Source organism: Xyrauchen texanus, chromosome 13 (assembly GCF_025860055.1).
Source record: "Xyrauchen texanus isolate HMW12.3.18 chromosome 13, RBS_HiC_50CHRs, whole genome shotgun sequence".
NCBI lineage: Eukaryota > Metazoa > Chordata > Actinopteri > Cypriniformes > Catostomidae > Xyrauchen > Xyrauchen texanus.
The window spans coordinates 25,698,748-25,719,526 of record NC_068288.1 but is presented as its reverse complement, the minus strand read 5'-3'; the positions used below and the strand labels follow the sequence as shown (position 1 = coordinate 25,719,526).

Here is a 20,779-nt window from a genome sequence, read left to right as displayed (position 1 = left end):
TTGGATTATTTTTCAATTGAGGTGTCTACAAGCAGGCTTTAATGCTATCAATTGGATTATTAACAGATTACTATACTGCATGTAAACACATATGCAATGCACAAAATGTTCTACTGCATTAAAGTGTCAACTATGATTCTTATTCACATTCACATAAATCACGAGTGAAACTGCAGATTATCAGTTCATAAACCAGCCCTCTCCATTGCACGTATAAGTAAATTTATTGCCACTGGCTAGTATATATTCAGATTTTACTTGCCTAAAATTGAGTTGTGTAGTGATGAAGAACTTAAGCACAGCAATACTTTTACTGAAAAAGAAGCTGCAAATAGCTGGATTCAGCCTTGTCTTTTACTTCGTGTTGTGTCTCGTTAGCTTGCGCTCTGAAGGAATTTGACCTTATTTGGCCACAGTGGGTCCTGAGTTGCATGGATGGTGGAGTCACCATCGCTATAGTTGAGCCATAATATGCCATACATTTACATTTCATTTAACAACATTAACTCTGATTTTGGTTAAACTTTTCCACTGACTATTTTCACAGCATTCTCTGTTTTACCGCATATCTACAGACCAGTATAATATACCTGTTGTGTATCTGTTAGAAGGTAAAATTGTTGCAGCTTGTAGATTTGAATTTGAAAACTTGTACAATAAATATTTGTACAAGCAAGTCAATTCATATTATACAATAAAAGTTTCCTTTTGCTTCATATGCTTTGTGTCAAAAGATGAGATCCACACATTTAATTTTCCTTTCATGTATTTTTTTATATCCTTTCTGTTATTTACAGTAAGTTGGTGATCAAAAAGTGAAAATTAAACATTAATTCCAATCATATATTGCAAGGATGAGGGAAAAATCACTGTTTAACTTCTCTCTCATTGTGCGCTGCACTCATTCAAACGTAAATCTTTGCTCTGCCAGGTCTCTTAAAGAGACAGACAATTATATGGCTTGTTATGCATATCAATGTAAACTCAATATAAATAATATGAGTGCACAACTAGTGTACAAACATGTAGCAAAATGTAGTAACTGTAATAAATGTGTAAATACATAAATATATAAAGGCATATTCAGACATTAAGAATTTAACAAAGACGCTTGTGCAAGGGTTTAGTTATTTTTTTTCATAGTAGTTTTGATGTAGTAGCACTTAACTTAACTAATTTTTATAAATTAATTATGAAATATTTCTTATATGTGTAATTCTTTTTTCATTATTAGGTTCCTAACATTATTAGGTTTAGGGTAGGGAGGTAGGTTTTGTTAATGTAAATCTCAATAAAGCATTGACCTTAAAAACATCATCTTGACACATTCACGTATGTTTCATAAGATCAGGATTGGAACATTTACAACATTTATTGAATGTGTCCATGTGGTTTGTGCCTCTCTTTTGCAACAGAGGGGAATGTGCATGTCTATAATAGAATGAAAGACAGTGAAGTGTGTCCCCAGCTCCAGTATGAATGGAAGTGCCACAGTAGAGTCAGAGTGTGTGCATCATGTGCATCAGGTCTCTAAGAGCACTATGGAATAATGTTAGCCTGTAAAACTAGCTTAGCTACAGCCATCCTTTATTTGCAGGGACAGAGCTGCACTGTAGGGACTTTCCTGCGATGCTGGTATTTATTCATAGCAGGCCTGTAGAGTGTGCTGAAATGTTTCTGTGATGATGGTGCATGACTGGCTAGACAAGCTCACTTTCTTTTCTGCATGTATCTTTTGTTTTAAACTCTAGTGTTTACAAGGTGCTTCATGGAATATCATGTTAGTTCCAGGGTACTCTGCATGTTCAAAAAACAAACGTATTACCATGATACCTTGTCCAAAACAAACCCAATATAATACCATAGTACGTTTTGGTGTTCTTTAGTGGATACTAATATTTGACAGAAGCCAATGGAAATAAATGCTTATAGCAAAGTGTATTGCATTTTACCCACACACCCATCCTCTCTTTCTCTTTCTTTCCTTCTCTCCATTTCGCTCTTCCTCTCTTTTTCTACATATCTAGTGGTTTGGCACTAAAAGTAGCACTGAAGTGGGAATATCTGGTGCACTTAACATAGCTCCACAGAAATGCTAAAATAAACAAGAATTTGTCTTTTGTTTGTGTATCTCTAGTAGTTGGACAGGCTTTCTGCACTGTGCTTCTCTCCAGCAATTTACTGTAAATGTTCCATTCATTAATCCATCTATTGTATGTAATTGTAGTATAGGTTGTGCAGGAATGTTGGCAGCAATCTTGACTTATTTTTGTCATATTGCTGCCCTTGCTAAATGTGTAGCCTTACTTCTGATAGACCTGGAGACAAAATAAACTTTCTCACTCAGCCATACAGAATTGAATTAGGGTTTTAGCAATTAATTTGGCATCCATTTCTTAGGCAGGTCAACTGTCCGGTGGAAACATGGAAATCAGATGTTGTTGGCAGGACTCCAGGAAGCTTCATGGTTCCGTGTGCTTGTAATTGCTCTTTGTGAAGGCAGTCTCTTGATGAGCTCTAATGGACCTTGTTCAGCTCTGCAGTGCTGTTCAGTGTTCTTCAGGAAGACATTGGGCCTTAGGAGTCCACACACACACACACACACACACACACACACACACACACACACACACACACACTTTGTTCCCTAGGGTATTTGCATAGCACAGGGTTTAGATGTGGTACTTCCTGAAACATCAGTCTGCAACAGTAGAATTATTTGGCCTCTAACTAAGATTTCTCCTAAAAACACAATTTTAAGGAGACGTTGGGACTAAAATATACAGTGCATTTAGAAAGTATTCAGACCCCTTCTTTTTTTCATAGTCTGTTATATTGCATCCTTATTCTAAAATACTTTAAATTAGTATACATGTGCACAATACCATACCAACGGTGAAGTATGGTGGTGGTAGCATCATGCTGTGGGGGTGTTTTTCACCAGCAGGGACTGGGGGACTGGTCAGTTTTGAAGGAAAGCTGAATGCAGCAAAATACAGAGATATACATAATGAATACCTAAGAGTGCTCAGGACCTTAGACTGGGCCGAAGGTTCACATTCCAACAGGACAATGGCCCTAAGCACACAGCCAAGACAACACAAGAGTGGCTTAGGGACAACTCTGTGAATGTCCTTGAGTAGCCCAGCCAGAGCCCGGACTTGAACCCAATCGAACATCTCTGGAGAGACCTGAAAATGGCTGTCCACCGACGGTCCCCATCCAACCTGACAGAGCTTAAGAGGATCTGCAGAAAAGAATGGCAGAAAATCCCCAAATACAGGTGTGCAAAGCTTGTCGCATCATCCCCCAAAAGACTTGAGGCTGTAATCGCTGGCAAAGGTACTTCAACTAAGTACCGAGTTAAGGGTCTGAATACTTATGTCAGTGTGATTTTTCAGTTTTGTCTTTTTAATAAATGTACAACGCTAACAAAAATCTGTTTTTTGATTTGTCATTATGGGGTATGGAGTGTAGAAATATGTGAAAATAATTATTTAAAGCATTTAAACATAAGGATGCAACATAATAAAATGTGGGAAAACAGTAAGGGGTCTGAATGTATATAAATTAAAGGTGCACTATTTAAGATTCATAAACCCTTGTTATTAATGACACTTGTGGCTGTTAAGTGTACTGCAGCCAGCTATCTGTTGCTCATGTTCGTGCTCGTGCACACACTCCGTAAGGACCCAAGAGAGCATCCAAAACAATGATGTAACGTACAAAGGTTGAAAGTGATTCACTGGCATCATGCTGACAGATGAGGTAGCATAATTAAAATTCCACATTTATGATTGTTTTACTACAAACTTTGAGATTAAACTAAAACTACTTATCAGCTAACATAGCATACTGGTACACACATACAGCTACATACTACCAAACTATACCAGACAGTTTACTTACATTGGACTATTGTATGTTTTGTATGTCATATGTTGTACTACGATCAAGAAACCTGTGTGTTTGCTTAAATTTATCCTGTATACCTGACCTGACTGAAGAGAAGCTGTTACTGAGGCAAGGCTCCTGGGAGCACGCATAAACGTCACATCCTTTGGATTTTTTTCTGGCAAAAGCACTTTTTTAGGCAACCTTCGAAGTCCGGGAAGTGCAAATGTTTTTTTTTTTGGAGCTACAAAATTTGTGTATAAGGCCATGACGTGACACAATTTTTCTAGATCTACTTCATTATTCAAAAGAACATTACAAATTGAAAAATACATTACATTACAGAATTTATACAAAACCTCTGTGATGAAAATGATTTCTGTTACTGAATTCAAATAAATGTTTATATTATTTCTAGTCTTTAAACTTTAGCTTTAAGTACAAAAATATCATGTGGTGTAACCGTACCGATGCAGTAAAAATGTTTTCATTAAAAGCTGAAATTCTTAAAAAAGAAATGTTGCCATGAGTAATGCTAAATAATCTTTAATCCTTTATAATTTATATTATTATAAACAAAGATTTTTTTTATTATTTTAAGGTATAATTGATATTTAAAAACACTTTGTTCACCAAATCATAATCATGTGGTGCAACCAAAATGTAAGTGGCAATTTTTTTTTGACAAAAACAAATAGGAAAAAACCCCACTTAAAACAGGGAGGGCCCTTTTAGACCCTCAAAACCATTTGGGAATTTAAAAAAAATATATTGTTTTGTCATATCATTAAATATTAATATTTTGACATTTTTATAAATAGACACATTTTGTTCAGGTCATTTGGTATAACCCTTCTAAAAACTTCTTGATATTCTTGACTCAAAAATTGTAAATATATTTTACCTTTAAAAAAATGATTGTGAATGTCAAAAATATGTGAAACCAACACTGACTCAAAGATTTCATTTCTACGAACTACATACATGTGTTTCAAAGATTTTTAAAAGATTTATAACATTTATCACCTTGTAAAATGTTATTTGTCAATGACCCGTTTACATAAGATATTTTTGAGTAACAATTATGTACATATTCAAAGTAACCACTTCAGCGAATTATGCACCAATTCTCTGTGTATTTAGTCACTTTGGGTATTTAATGACCTCTTTATAAGTATTTTACTAGAGTGGAGTACAGTAAAGTACTTTTTATACATCTTACAGTTATTTAAAGTTTGCTTTCACCATAAATCCAACTTAATACATGATGGCATCATGTTCTACACTGAGTTTGGTGTAAATTAAAGACTAAACAGATCAACGACAGGCCTAACAGCAGGAGAAAGAGAAAGAAGACGGGACTGTGCTATAACAAAAATGCACGATTCATGGCTAGAGGGAGCCACCTTTAGTGTTTTGGGAGAAAATCTAATTAAAAGGAGGGCCTTTAGCCTTGTTATACACTACCCATGGTACTGTAAGTTGATAACTAAGCATTCTTTGCTTAGACCTAAAATAATCCAAACTAAAATAGAGCTAAACCTCATCTAGATACAGGGCAAAACCCAAGGGATTTTGATTCAGCCTCATAATCACAGAAAAGATGGCCTATGTTTGACTGAACTGACAAATAGACAAATGGCAACTTAATTACGCTTGCGGAGTAAAACCTCAGACGCAGCTAAGTATGGATATATTTTAATGATAAACGAGTCATTAAACAGTGGAAAACAGGAAACAAACTAGCCACTGTAATGTGGTATGACCAGTTGTAGTGTTTAGAAACAATTCCCCGAAAAGTATGTCAAGAATATTTTTGCACGATAGAAGCATGCTTTCATGCTTTCATGCTTTTAGTTATTTAGAAATTGTTATTTAAATATGTATTATATAATTTTGATAAAAATATCAGTCTTTCTCAGACACAAACCAATTTTAAACATCATCTGAAATCAAGTCAATCATGTGCTCATGTGAAAACTCAAGCAAGCAGTTTTAATAATAACAGAACCTTTCAGAAAAACTCCTGCTGAGTGAATGGATCCACTAGCTGAGCAAACAGAGGTAAGAGAAAGGACATAAAGGTAAAATATGTGTAGCGCAAGCCCGCTGTAGGATGTCTCTCGGAGTAGAAAGGATTTATGGCGGACTGGGCTGAAAGAACTATAAGGGATTTTTATTGGGTTAAATCAACTGCTCAGTTCTCTAGAGCTGGGTCACTCTAGCCAAGAATTGTGCATTTTTGCTATGACGCAGTCTCTTCTTCTGACTCTGTTTCTCTTTCTCCTGCTGTTAGGCCTGTCATAGATAGGCTATGTCTCTAATTCACTCTTGGATTTATGACGATAGCAACTTTTTAATAGGTGTAATATGTGTAAAAAGTACTTGATCTTTATCCTTAAGCCAGTAAATGTTTCAGTTTGGCCCTTACAATAAGTGCTGTTGCCAGTAAATGGCACACTGATGGTATCTGATGGTGATCATGATACTTTGAGATATGCATGGTAATGAATGATTACCTTATTCATGTACCATCATACCTCAAACAGTATCTTAGTACAATCATAGTACATGTCCCAAAAAAACATGTTATTACCATGGCACCATGTCCAAAAAAATTATAAAATAAATAATAATAATAATAATTATAAAACATGGTACTATTGTACTTTTAGTAGTTTTTTATTATTGGAAGCAGTTTCCCAAAGTTATCATTTTGTGTAATTATGAATCAATTCTGATGATCCATAAAAATAAGTAGTAGTAGCCACTTGTTATAACACTCAATCAATGTTGTTTAGTGCTTAATTGAACTGAGCTCTTTTGGTTATGTAGCTAAACCACTGAACCACCAAAAAAAAGTTTGAAACACAAACACAACTAGCCATACAACGTTCTGTTCTTCTTCAGTTTAGAATCATCTCAGCTTTTTGGACATGTGTTTTATTGTTTTTCTGTCTCTTTCCCCAAAAAGTTTAAACCTCATTATTAGCAAAGTTACTTCTCTGAATTGTTGGATTGGATAGATTGTCTTCTCTCTCCCTCTCTTTCTCTGGTCATATGTGACTGATTAGAGGATGGGACAAATAGAGAAAGAGAAAGCACAGGCTTTGTTTTCCCTATCTGCTCCTGCTTGGAATTCCAGTGGATTTATGGTGCGCTCTCCCCTCTGATCCTGCTGATCAATGAAACCCTGGATATGGACAGATCTTACCACCATTTCTCCCTCCCTGTCTCTTTTTCGCTCTCTTGTGTCTGTTTCTCCTTGGTGTGGAGACACAAGTGTCCATTCAGCTGTGGACTGACTGGACATTTGCTGGTTTTGGCAGTGACACTGTCTTATTTGCAATGGCTCTGATCCATTGGAAGTGTCTTGGGATGGGATAGGATTCACAACACAGTGGCCTTTTCAAAAGCATTTGTTTGGACAGTGACTCAGAGTTTTTGGACACTTAAGGCACACATAACAATATACCGTATCGATATAAAAAAAAAACGTATTTTTAAAGAAAAAGTTTTGAACAATTTATGTATTATTCAAATTAAGACGATATGTATTTGAAAACTGTCTTCATATCATTCAAACTTTGTGGAACATGTAGTACATAGGTTACTCTGCTAGGACACCTGTGAACTTGCATACAATTGATCTTGAGACCATTGTGTTTTAAGTAATTGCAAAAGGGCTTGGAAAAGTGAGTTAGATCTGAGAAAATGTATAGCAACGTTTGTTTTCAGATGCCACTTGGTTCACTGTTTTATTGTCTAATGCAGAGTTTTTTAAGTGTACAAATACTTAAAGGGACAAGTGTATGTCCATGTGTTTGCATGCTAGAGAAAGACATATAGACACAAAGAATTGATCTCTCTGGTCTATGGTGTGATCTCACAATGCTTATGGGACAATCTCTATGGAAACTGGCCACCAAACCCTGGATAGACTTACAGCTAAAATCAGTGTATTGGAGAAAGAAAAAAAAAAGGAAGCCATTTTCAGATTTCAGAAGTGCTTTGAGGCTTTTCTCCAAGCACATATGGAAGCAATATTACTTTTTGCACTGCTTTATTTTAAATGACATACTCTTTGTACTTCAGTAGGGCTTTAATATACTCATACAACTAGAAGTCACATTTTTGCAAGAATATTTCCTGCTGTATTTGACATTACAGACCATATCATAATGACAGACTATGATGGCATCACTTCACTGAGTTCACATAACTCGTAAGTCTTTTAACTTTGTCTCTTGTTATGATATCACATTATTGTATTTTTTTCAGAAATATGTGCACTAGTTGAGAATTTAAAAATGATTTACTGCAGTAGTTTATAACATGCCTGGACGAAGAAATAAAACAGATTAAACCAGCCTAAGCTGGTTTGCTGGCTTGGCTGGTCTCCCAGTCTGGTCAGACTGGCCTGTGGGCTGAATTTAGAGTGATTTTGGACAATTTTCAGCTGGTCAAACATCTGATTACCAGCTTGGCCAGGTTGGGAGACCAACTTAAACCAACTTAGTCCAGCAAACCGCTTTTTTATTTTGTGGCTAGCTGGTCTTCCACCTTGGCCAAGCTGGTTAGACTGGTTTTAGAGGGGTTTTGAGCAAATGGCCAGGCTGAGAGACCAGCTTTAACTAGCTAAGACATCTTAAACTAGGCTGGTCTAAATTGGGGTGGTTAGTAACAGGCTGAGAGATCGGGAAGATCAGCTTGACCAGCCTGGGAGACCAGGTAAACCAGTTAAGACCAGCAAACCTCCTTAGACTGGTTTACACATTTTTTAAGCAGAGAAATACTTAGTCAGTGTAGGATATGTGTGTGTTAATTCCTGTCTCTCAAATGGGCTTATCATCATATCAAAAACTGGGCACAGGAGTTTGTTTATGGTGAGATCATACCGAGTGAATGCAGTGAGATTCACTGAGCGTTGACAGTTTGTTGGCACAGCAATGCTCCATATCCTCATAGCACATAAAGTCTAGACCAGAGGGATTGTCTATTAAAACATGATGTATGCATTTCCTGGTATTATATTCTGGAAAACATTTACAAATTGTTTTCATATTAATATAATCAAAGTTAATTTAATTTAGTTATTTTAGTTATTTGGTTCTTTTGCCATTTGTTCAACAGATGTGCAGTCATGTTGCTGTTATTGTTTATTTTAGCTGATTTTTCTCTTCAAAGGAATATTGCAGGTTCAATACAAGTTAAGGTCAATCGACAGAATTTGTGGCATAATGTTGATTACCACAAAAAATAATTTAGACTCGTCCTCTTATTCTTAAAAAAAAAAAGCAAAAATCAAGGTTATAGTGAGGCACTTACAATGAAAGTGAATGTGGCCAAAATTTGGAGGGTTTAAAGACAGAAATGTGAAGCTTTTAATTTTATAAAAGCACTTCTGTTAAAACTCATGTATTATTTGAGCTGTATAGTTGTTTAAATTGTAATTTATTTACAGTCATTTTAGGGATTTAGGTTTTGTTGACAATCATGGCAATAAAATCATGGCAATAAAATTGGCAATAACTTTACACAGAAAGGTTCATAAGTAACTTTATCACACTAAAATCATGTTAACACACATATTGCTTATTTCTTGTGGTTTATGCTTCTGAAACAGTGAGTATTTTAACATTATAGATTGGCCCCCATTCACTTCCATTTTAAGTGTCTTACTGTTACCCAGATTTTTGCCTTTTGTTAATGAAAAGGAGCTGCAAGTCAAAATACATTTTTGTGGTAATCAATATTATGCCACAAATGCTGTTGATTGAGTTTAGCTTGTATTGAACCCAGAAAATTACTTTAAATTAGATTTTCCTTTCCTAATTAGTGATCACATTCTTTGGCTTTACGTTTCAGACTAAGCTAAGCTTTGTCCTTCCTTTCAAGCAAATGAACAAAACTGCTCCAAAACCTGAGTAGACTTGCTGTAAAACTCATTAGCGTGTCTGCTCCTCCTCATATCCCCCCACCTAGCAGGAGTCAATGGGGGGGTCACCAGACATCCTTTGCCTGCTTTGACCTGGTGCTCTCTCAAGAGAAGTGAGGTCAAGGCGACCATTTTAGGGTTCAAGGAGTGATGAATGACTAGCGTTTCTGTTCTGTCATAAAATGATGTTTACTTTGACCTTTTGCACAATGGCTTTGTTTCTGTTTTTGTAAGGTGAGGGTATGCTATGTTTGATTAGCTTTAAATGGGAGTTTACCCAAAAATTAAAATTCTGTTTCCATTTAATCAACTGTCATGTCATTCCAAATACATCTAACATCTTCTCTCACGTGTAACACTAAAGGAGTTATCTAGCAGAATGTCTAAGCTGTTCTTTTCCCAGCCTGAACTCATTAATATATATATGTTGCTATTTGTAAGTTAATATTTGTAATATTTAAACGTACATGTTTGTACATTTGGATAGACACTAAAACATACAATATGGACATTTGAAAACATCTAAAACATAAATAGATTTACGTATTTACAGCTTTAGAAATTTAAAATATTGACAAATCCATTACAAATATATTTGAATACAGGAATTTATTATAAATATATTTGTACATTTTTACTGTTTTATAGATACTTTAGATCCATTAACCATACCCCAACCTCTAAACCTAACCACATTTCAACAATATAAAAATATGTAACAAGTAGCTTAATGTACAGTAGCAATAATTGTTGTCACAATATATTAATTTAATAATAGAATTAATATATAATTATTTATATAAAATGTCATATTATAATGTCAGCTGCATTAAATATATGTTATGGCATTTAACTAATCTCATTGATTATAAATGTTAGTAGCTGATTATTTCTATGAATTATTCAATATTAATCAATTCAAACAGTATCTGTAAACATATGTTTCTATAGGTGTTATGTAAAATGATGACGTTTAGATGCTGTCAATACGTCAGTATTGTAAATTTCGGTGTCTATGCAAACGTAAGTGTATGTATGTTTGCTAGAACCAAACTTTACGTAAGAATACATACGAATTCCCATGCGATCACGTTGCTCTTCCATACAATAAAAGTGAATGGTGACAGTAACTGTTAATGGTCTTAATCTACTTTCATTGTATAAAGTGGAGCAGCTTGGACATTCTGGTAGATTCTCCTTGTTAAAATTTCCTTTTGTGTTGAGAATGAATAAATGATGACAGAATTTTCATTTTGGGGTGAACTATCCCTTTAAGCAAAACTATTTTAATCCCATACTTTTGTAAATGCACAGGGAATATTAACTCAACTCCACCACACTGTTAGTCTTTGAGCTGACATTTCTAGTACACTTTTGGGGCTACAATTACAGTGGAATGTTTCCTCCTCATGTAGCTAATTAGTTAGCATCAATAACCATATAATGTATAGCCATTATTATTGCATTAGGTTGATATGTTTTGCAGTTCTTCCTAGCAGACCACCATCAAATCCACAGTGTACATTGCAGAGAGCCTTTGACAATTTACGAATGACAACGGAAGAAAGACCAAGAACACGTGAAGGGAAAGGAAAGTGGTGGATGAATCACTGGGGATGTGAGACCACAGGCCAGTGATGGCTTCAGCAGGGCCAGGTTTCTTGAGGCAAGAGGCTGGCAGATGGAAACATTCCACCAGTCTAATATATGAGCTCCTGTGAGCTGACTAATCCACCCTGATGCATTACTGAGCAGAAGAGACTGATTGCACAACAGACCACCATCCACCATTTACCTCAGTCTTCCTCTGTTTCTTTATTTCTGTCAGTTGTCTTAATCCCATGTCTGGTGTTTGTCCATTTATTTCCATTTGTTAATTTGTGGTGCTTACTTAGGCTATTACTATTGCTCTTATTAAGGTTTTATTTTTTACAATGTTAATATGCCATCTCCTATCCCACACTAATATGCAGAGACATAGTAAGCAATGTGTTGGTTGATTGCCCAGAAAGTGGCACTATGAAAATATTGCTGCTTGTTGAAACATCCCAACCATCCTGGTTTAGCACCATTAGCTCAACCAATGATATGAGTTTGGAGCAGGACTATCATTGGGATGGGAATATCTAGCCGATGGCAGATGGGGAAGTGTTTGGGAAAAGTGTTTGAAAACAGTCACTATTTTTGCAATTCTGTTTGGTAACAGCACAGAAAGTACCCACTTTGTTCTACGGACAAGAATCGTAAGCACAAATCATCAGAATTTGGTGTAAAATCGGTCTCTTGTTACTTAGCAATTGGATTTACGACTTTTGCTTGACTGATGAAAAACTCGAATAAACTTGAATTAAAAAGTGGCCCGATACATGTCTTGGGAACAGAACGTCATATACTGGGCTCTTTTGACTTAAGCTGCGATGACACTACACTTTGCACCTCTTCTGTGTATTCATATACATGTCGACCAACAGAAGATTGCAAAGTCACACACTGATCTCTTGGCAAAACAAAACATACATATTTGAAAGCTGCATGTTTTTTATTATTGCAGGAACGTGAGTAGATAAATACATTTTGCATGCTCAAAGCTTAGTATGACTGGTCTGTGGCTATGAGAACTATCAACAAATAAGAACACCCTTGCAATTGCGTCATTGTTAGAGATCTTTTACTCTGAGATACTACCTCCACGTTTTTAACATAGGAGAGAGTGTAACAGTCAACTGGCGTGTTACGAAAGTAAGTCACCGTTTACGGATGCAATACAAATGAATGGGGACAGCCATAAACTGACACCTCAGCAGGTGTCTTCTCTTATAAAACAGCAATTTTATCATAGTAAACTCCAAAAATTGTTCATTCCAAAAACCTTTGTTTGTGTAAAACATATTGAAGATTAGCAGACACAAAGCAAAAATTAGCAATTTATTACGTGATGAGCAGTATCCTCACAAAAGCAGTTTATTCAGTGCACTGATGCATCTCCTCCATAGACATCACAAACTTGTAGGCTGTCCTTGGTAGAGGCGCTCTGTCAACATGCTAAAAATCACTCTTTAAGCAACCAGATATCAATGCACTGGCAGCCACCCACAACACCCTAGCAACATGGTGGAAAGTTTAGCATGTGTAAACATCACTTTCATAATTTCAGAAAATGTAAAAATTAGGTTTTATATATGTTCCATTTGTTCTTTTACAGTATTTCTCTCCCACATACACATATACAAATATGTACACACACTTTTTTTTCTCTCTCTGCTTGTCTCTTTCTCTCTTATTCACCCACCCACCACAGCACACACATAACCCCCATTAAAAATGCAAACTTTTATTACCACTAGCATGATACTTTATAAAACAGTCTTACAGAATATTTGAGGGGGAGAGGGGCCACTCTGTCAGGGGAGAAGTGGCCTCTGTAGACTGTCAGTAGTGGCTGCTCATTTCAAAGAGTGTATGTGGACAGCCTTAAACCACTGAGCAGTTTTTCCAGATGTGCAGAATCAAAGGAACTGCTGCACATCAGTCTACAGACCAATGGGCCAAAACCCCCCAGAGAGCCAGAGAAACTCCAACTCTAATTTGAGGGACCTAGAATGGGTTAAATTATTGCTCATCATATCACTGAAAGGGCACTTTGGTTCACTTTACTTAAAATACTAACTGCTGTGTGCTTGTTCCATATGAGCCTGTTAAAACTGATCAGTGTCCAGTTAAAGAAAAGCAAGCTGAATACATATAGACTGTGTGCCCTTGCTTAAATGTGAAGTATTTAACTTTTTTACTGAAAGATAAGCATATGTCTCAACACAGGTTTCGTCCATATGGGCTATTTGAAGCCTTTTAAGATTTGATCTCAAGGGTAATCGTTTTAAGGCTATTTATACGATCCATCTGATATCATTTTAGCATTTAAATGGCTGTAAAATCATAAGAACCGTAACTGTAAGCTAATCAAATTCTCAAAGATGGTTTAAATAGTATCTGATTCATTTGATCAATATCTATAATTTAGAGTGAACATATTGTCACAATGCTCTCCCAATGGGACTGTACTGAAACAACATCTCTGAACTATTGTCTTTGTGCATTGTTATTCTGTCTGGTTGTGATCTCATAGATATGCTTTTGTTTAAAATCCCATAGATGCGCTAGAGCAATGTCAGTGTAATTGAAGACTTTCACTTTCAAAGCAGCCCAAATATGCTTTGTTGTACCTCAGAAATGCTTACATTCATACTGCAAGTCTTATTTTTCTTCAAAGAGCAAACTCCCCAACAGACAATATAGTATGTGTATATACTTAGCTCCCCAGTTTGACCCACCTATTCTATTTTCTTACAAAGCTGTCGCTATTTCTCGAGCCCCTCTCTCAGGAGCATATGATCCATTATATGAAGACATGTGATAACATTAGAACAGCGCAATATTAGCGTAAACATTTTCCAGATGCTCTCTTCATCTACGGCCTAGGTTGCCTATTCCCCGTGTTGTTATTGATTGAGGGACAAAAGCACTGAAACTCTGGATGCTTCCAATAAGAAGCATTTGATCACATTGAAGGCTTTGTCAAGACACCCTTTAGGGGTTTGAGCAGTCAGGAGGGGGCAGATTTAGTAAATGTGAACCTGCATGTGTCCCCAATTCCGCAGATGTTAATCAGAATCAGAATCAGCTTTATTGCCAAGTATGCTTACACATACAAGGATTTTGTCTTGGTGACAGGAGCTTCCAGTGCACAACAATACAAAAAACAATACAAAAACAGCAGCAAGACATAGATATTAATAAAAAAATTATTATACATATACGTACATTCACACAGACAAACACCTTCATACATACACATACACACATACACATACGTAGTGTAAATCTAATACAAATCCATTATTTAAAGTAGAAAAATACAGTATGTTTTGTACAGTGCTGTAATCAGTTCAATGGAAAGGAGGAGGCGAGAACCGGCTTGACAATATAAATAATAGTTTAATATCAAACTGAAGCAAAAGACATACACGCACATGACGGACATGTCCGTAAACTACCTCTCTCTCGTCGCACCACTGTCTGCCATCAGCCTTTATCCCTCTCGGAGGCTTAATTAGCCTGATAAGGGACCGTGTGTGTATAATCACAACCCAGCCCCGCCCTCTGCCCTGCCACATTCCTCCCTTGTTCTCTCAGGCTGGGGAGCCCCTGGCTTGACGTACACCCCCCCTATCTTTCCCTGGGTCAACCCCATCTACCTGGACAAGGGATGGGACAAGTGGAGGGAAACAGAAATAATTAAAATGGGGGGGGTACTTCCTGTAACAGTGTAGTACCCCCCCAAAAAAACACTGTAAAATTTAAACGAGAGGGAAAAGGCCAAGGCAGAGTGTCAGTGAGAGAGAGAGAGAGAGGAGAGAGAGATTCTATTCGAACTATTCAAACTATTCAAAACTATTAGATGGTTTTCCGATACACCGGAGTATGGTCCTCAAATCAGGCGGACCGGAGTCAGACTCACAACCCCTGGCGGTCAAAACGTACCTCCGCATTCTCGGCGACTCATGGGGACACTCCTTCGCCCCTGGCAACGGCCCTACCGCTCCAGGTGGTCGGGGAGTCCAGTCCCCACTCACCTCGCGGACAGCGGCCGTTTACCGCATCCGGCGGTCGGTCTACTCCCTCCCCCGGTAGATGGCAGCGGTGCTCCCTGGGGTGGACGGCAGTTTCGAGGACTCCACGCCGGGCATCCCTCCTCCTTCCCGTGCTTCGGCACCAGTGTAATCAGTTCAATAGAAAGGAGGAGGCGAGAACCGGTTTGACAATATAAATAATAGTTGAATATAAAACTGAAGCAAAAGACAAACCCACACATGACGGACATCTCTCTACTATCTAAACTATCTCTCTCTCGTCACACCACCGTCTGCCATCGGCCTTTATCCCTCTTGGAGGCTTAATTAGCCTGATAAGGAACCGGGTGTGTATAATCACAACCCGGCCCCACCCTCCACCCTGCAAAAAAATATTTATTTCCTTTGTATGTAATGGCAGAAGAGGATATGTTGGATAATATAAATAGACTAAACTGTGTATTGCACATAATTATTGCTCAATGGGACGACTTTAACTGTTTATAAGATGGATTACCTGAGGGAAAAAACTGTTCCTGTGCCTGACGGTTCTGGTGCTCAGAGCTCTGAAGCGTCGGCCAGAAGGCAACAGATTAAAAGGTAGTGGGCTGGGTGAGTGGGATCCAGAGTGAAGGGGGGCAGGGGGCAACCAATAATCCTCTTAGCAGTCAGAACTGTCCTCTGAAGTCTTCTGATGTCTGATTTCATAGCTGCACCAAACCAGACACTTATTGAAGTGCAGAGGACTGACTCAATGACTGCTGAGTAGAACTGTATCAACAGCACTTGTGGCAGGTTGAACTTCCGAGCTGGCGAAGGAAGTACAACCTCTTCTGGGCCTTTTTTACGATGGAGTCAATGTGTGTCTCCCACTTCAGGTCCTGTGAGATGGTAGTGCCCAGGAACCTGAATGACTCCACAGCTGCCACAGAGCTGTTCAGAATGGTGAAGGGGGTCAGTGTTAGGGTGTTCTTCGTAAAGTCCACAATCATCTCAACTGTTTTGAGCGTGTTCAGCTCCAGATTGTTATGATTGCACCAGTGAGCCAGCCGTTCAACCTCCTTTCTTTTTGCAGACTCATCGTCATCTCGGATGAGGCCGATGACAGTGGTGTCATCTGCAAACTTCAGGAGCTTGACAGAGGGGTCCTTGGTGGTGCTGTCATTGGTGTACAGGGAGAAGAGTAGTGGGGAGAGCACACATCCCTGGGGGGCGCCAGTGCTGATTGTACAGGTGCTGGAAGTGAATTTCCCCTGTCTCACAAGCTGCTGCCTGTCCATCAGAAAGCTGGTAATCCACTGACAGATAGACATGGGAACAGGGAGTTGGTTTCACTTAGTCCGGAGAATAGCTGGTATTATGTTGTTGAAAGCTGAACTGAAGTCCACAAAAAGGATCCTTGCGTATGTCCGCGGTCTGTCCAGATGTTGCAGGATATGATGCAATCCCATGTTGACTGCATCATCCACAGACCTGTTTGCACGATAAGCAAATTGAAGGGGATCTAGAAAGGGTGCAGTGATGTCCTTCAGGTGGGCCAACTACAGTCTCTTAAATTACTTCATGACCACAGACGTCAAGGCGACAGGTCTGTAGTCATTAAGTCCTGTGATTTTTTTGGTTTCTTAGGGACAGGGATAATAATTGAGCATTTGAAGCAGCATGAGACTTCACACTGCTCCAGTGATCTTTTGAAGATCTGTGTGAAGATGGGGGCCAGTTGGTTAGCACAGGATCGAAGGCACGCTGGTGAGACGCCATCTGGGCCTGAACTACTGCCTTTGTTGATTTAAATTTCTGCCTGTAGGTCAGAAGAAGATGAACCAGACAGTGATCAGAGAGTCCCAAAGCTGCACGTGGGACAGAGCTACATGCATACTTTATTGTTGTGTAGCAATGATCCAGTATATTCCTGTCTCTGGTGGGGCATGTAATATGCTGTTTGTATTTGGGCGGTTCACGTGTGTCACATGTAATGGAGACCTTGAGCCATTTAGAGGTGCTGAGGGGGAATGAAATTGCTAAGGAAGCCCAGATCCCCTCAATCTCGACCTGTCTGTGCTGGACAAAGCCTCCCCTTGTTACCTGCACATTATTAACGATTGAAAACATTGCCACATAAAATTATTCCAGCCTGCCATATTGATGGAAGGTCAGAAATAGGAACAAAATGTTGGAGCTGAATGCTGTGGCTTGATATTGCATGCACATTTCACACCAGCAAGCTGAGATACCTCAAAGCTTGTCCAGACAGAAAAGGAGGTAATACAAAATAGATCCTTCTTTGTGCTGATCCTTCTTTTTCCCTTTGCATTGTCCCTTTACACCCATTATCTGATTCTCTTTATCAGTATGAGGCAGACCTATGAAGCCATTCGTTGGCATATAACTTCAGTTTGGTGCTGTGGTCAAAGTTGTGCCTGACACTTGTGTTGAAAGGTGCACTGATGTGAGTCATGTGGAAGAGACTTAAAGGGCCTAGATAACTGTGACCATTAAGGTCCCATCCACACTAATACAATATGCTTTCTCTGCATTTTGGCCTCCCATTCACAGCATTAAAGGTCACTGAAAACACTTTCCAAATTTGAAACCATTTTTTTGTGATGCATGTGGACAAGTGAAACTGAAATTTTGGAATACAGTGACATCATGTACACAATTTGTGTTTTGAAATGTTTTTTCTAAATATTCTGCATGCGCTGAAATTTGACCTGCAGGAAATGCTGGTTTGTTGATTCATGTTCAAACTTCATAAGTTTGATGAAAGGTTTGCAAGTCTACAGTTAATTAATCAATACACCGGTAAACACAGGCATGTACATATACTGTGTCCTTTAATTGTACGTAAACCTCTCTGTCCAGGAAAAATGGAACTTTAAAATGCATGCCAATAATGTTCTTCTGGGGCTTTTGACATAAAAGCTTTACGGCACAATATCGGCAAATCCTGGCCTGACTTGATTATATAAGCATTATGAAGCATTTTTGCATTGCCGTGTGGATGGCTAGATTTCCTAAAATGCTGTTAGTGTGGACTGCGTTTTTAGAAATACCTGTATACATGTTGACAAGTCCTTAGTAACCAGCATAAAATAAACACTTGAACTTCATCCCTGCTGGTCACCCTCTTTACTGGCCCAGTGGAACCTTTTCCTTATGTACGCCCTGGCTGAAATGTACTTGTGCTGGAGCTACATAATTGCCCCTTCAGGTCAACTCCTCTGGAGACCATACTCAGTTAATGCTTCATTAACATCTACTCTTCACTTGTTGTTTGGCCCCACAGTTCAGTTCCTCTAAGAGACTCCTGCATTCTATACTCTTTACTGTTAGTCCATTTTATTGCTAAATGGATTTTTTTTTCTACTATATTTTCGTTCATCATAGATTTTATGACAGTGGTGATAAAATAAATAAATAAAAAACCAAGTGAAGACAAATATAGGCACACATAAAGACATGGATACATGTGCATATACACACACTCATGACTCATCCCTTAGCACTCTGGTTGTTTACAGCCCAGTCTCTAACCAGACCCAGGCTTCCCTCACATCATCACTCATTGTTCTTTCTTCCATGCAGCCATATTCACCCAAATGAATACACAAGCATTTGAATTGCTGTCCAAACTCTATGGAACATTTTAGACTAGACGGATTTCAGCAAAATGGCCTTATATAAGAAGTGAGGAGCATTTATGGGTACAAGTCGGGAACCGGCCTATCTTACATATTTCAAGGGTGCTGAGTCCAAAAAAACTGGTATCCAAGCAAAATTTTTTGTTTTTTACCTTCTAATTTGCATATCAAAATGGCCGCCAAATTGCCTATCTTGCTCAGTCGTTGGACCATTTTCCCCTAGTTTTTTTTGTAAGTAGGCAACCAAGATGAGGAAATTAAGTTTCTAGATCGATAGTCAAGGGTCAGAGCAAAGATATAATGGAGGATCACTGCCTTTTTTATGTATATATATATATATATATATATATATATATATATATATATACATATATATATATATATATATATATATATATATATATATATATATATATATATATATATATATATATATATATATATATATATATATGCTGGTAGCATATCGATTCATCCACTACACTGCTGACAACATTGACATCCTTGATGAGTCCTTAGATGGAAAGAACACCTTTCATGCAACCCAAATGGCAGCCTGGCAATGGGGAAAAAAAGATATAGAACTTTACATGCTGAAGCCCTCCACTAGCCATACACTGGCTGTGCCAGATGTCCTGGAGAACTTGCACCACATCAATGTACATTCTGCCACAAGCAAGCCAGTATTCACATCACATGTTAACAAGACCTGGTTTACAAAACCTAAAGGAGACAGTGAGTGTGTGAAACAAGCAAAAGCAACAGACATGGCTTTCTTCCTGCGATGTCAGGATTCTGAACCCAAACCTTCTTGGACTGTATTCAATCAGTCAGTCTCATCAAAGGAACCAGAGCAGACAGCAGTAGGATATTTGCCAATAGTCCTTGCTCCAGCTCATGAGTATGATACGCTCAATACAGTTGTGAAGAGGTGCATGGCAATATCATCACATTTTGGCCAGGAGCATACTGTCATAACAGTGGACCAAGCTCTTTACTGCAAGCTCATGGAACTGAAGTGGTGTGTTGAGGAATATCAGGGCAAGTTAATCCCTCGGCTTGGTGGACTTCATATTGCAATGAACTTCCTGAAGACTATCGGAGATCACATGGCTGGGTCTGGTCTAGCTGAAGTGTGGCTGGAGAGTGGATTGCTGGGGAGGGTGCTGTGCAGCTTGTCATGTCAGGGAAAGCATACAACAAGGGTATGAGAGCTCACAAACTGACCTTGCAGGCCCTATGGCAGCTTTTGTTGCCAACATTCCTCGCGTTTGCTGCAGAATCAAACAAGGAATGCCATGATGAGATCTCTGCTATGGCTGCTGATGACAATCCTGAAACTATTCCTCAGTTGATAACATATCTGAAGCAGGAACAGTTTGAGAGTCCCCTCAAAGATTTCATCGCAAGTAAATCTGAAGATGTCAACTTTGTTTTCTGGTGGAACTACATGGATATGGTCTCAACACTGTTGCAGTTTACACGAGCTCAGCGTGATGGGCTCTGGGAGCTTCATCTTCACTCCTTCAGCTGGATGTTGCCGTACTTCATGCGATATGACCACCTGAACTACGCAAGATGGGGGCTAGTGTATATTGCTGAGATGCACCAACTCCCAGAACCTGTACTATCAGAGTTCCAAAGTGGCAACTTTGTTGTGAAGCGGTCCGATCAAC

The 20,779-nt window shown here is 38.3% G+C and overlaps 1 protein-coding gene across 2 annotated transcripts in view; it reads left to right on the top strand.

The window, feature by feature from the left end:
- Positions 1-20,779, top strand: part of LOC127654085 (inactive tyrosine-protein kinase transmembrane receptor ROR1-like) — a 185,380-nt gene that overhangs the window by 96,969 nt on the left and 67,632 nt on the right. The window contains exon 1 of one of the 2 annotated variants that reach the window (XM_052141070.1): positions 7,995-8,119. The exons of the other annotated variant lie outside the window; for it this stretch is intronic. The gene's annotated coding sequence lies outside the window, so the exon portion shown is untranslated. Of the gene's footprint in view, positions 1-7,994; positions 8,120-20,779 lie in introns of those variants that run through there. 2 annotated transcript variants of the gene reach the window in all.